We start from the raw sequence: 1,039 nt of genomic DNA, 5'->3' as shown, positions 1-1,039 counted from the left end.
TATTTTGTATTTTGTATTTCAAATCGAAAGATTGAAAGTATTTTATATTTTGTAATTCAAATACTAAGATTCCTAGTATTTTGTATTTTGTATTTTAAATACTTTAATGGTGTATTTTGCCCAGCCCTGTCTATATAAACGATAAACAGCCAATTTGGAAATAAATTTGTAACTCAAAAAAGACATTCGTCTCCCCGAAGAAAGAAGCATCCAATTAATCCCATTTTCCCCCCTCTTTCAAGAACGGTTCACAACGTAATGATGCGAAACGCTTATTGACAATTTACAATAATCTACAAATCGCCATGGACTCGCTTAAAATTAAAAACAGGACTGGAATAGAATAATTTCACCAGTATGGAAGAGACAGAACGTAAAACAACGTGGTTTGTGAAAACAAAATATATATATTTCGGACATAAAGAAATGATAGACGATAATAATAATGTGTAACAAAATTGTGATCATTATAGAAAGAGAACTTAAACAACGCCTTGGTCGCGCGCTAAAGCACAAAACACAGCATCAGCCATAATGGAAACAATACGATACTTAATATATCGGCGGACGCGCGAAGCTATATTACTGTGCGCTCGATATTAACACATCGGTATACACGGGCAACTTTTGTACTTTCTTAACAACAAAAATTATAGTCAAGCGGGAAAAAAAAAAAGGACGAACGATATGCAGCAGAGCTAGAGAAAAAGAAAATAATAAGAGAAGAATAGCGAATATCTTTTAAGTGAAGTCAAGTCCAGCCAGCCAACGCATCCAAACTCAAAAAAAGTTTCGGCCAACGGGATATTTTGTCTGTCTTTTTTTCTCTCTTTCTGCGCGCGACAACCGCGGGGGCGTGTCTCTCTCGGGGGGGGGGGGTGTGTGTATTAAGGTGTTTATATATCGCAAACGCCGCGTGTCTCGCGTATACACAATAGAAACCACGCGTATATAACTACTCTCTCGTCACCAGAGATCTCACACACGAGATCTTCTATCGCAAAACACCCGCGCGTTCTGCGATCGCATGTACAGCGAG

This window comes from Wasmannia auropunctata, unplaced genomic scaffold (genome assembly GCF_000956235.1).
Source record: "Wasmannia auropunctata unplaced genomic scaffold, wasmannia.A_1.0 LD335596.1, whole genome shotgun sequence".
NCBI classification, from domain to species: domain Eukaryota; kingdom Metazoa; phylum Arthropoda; class Insecta; order Hymenoptera; family Formicidae; genus Wasmannia; species Wasmannia auropunctata.
This window is presented reverse-complemented; position numbering follows the sequence as displayed.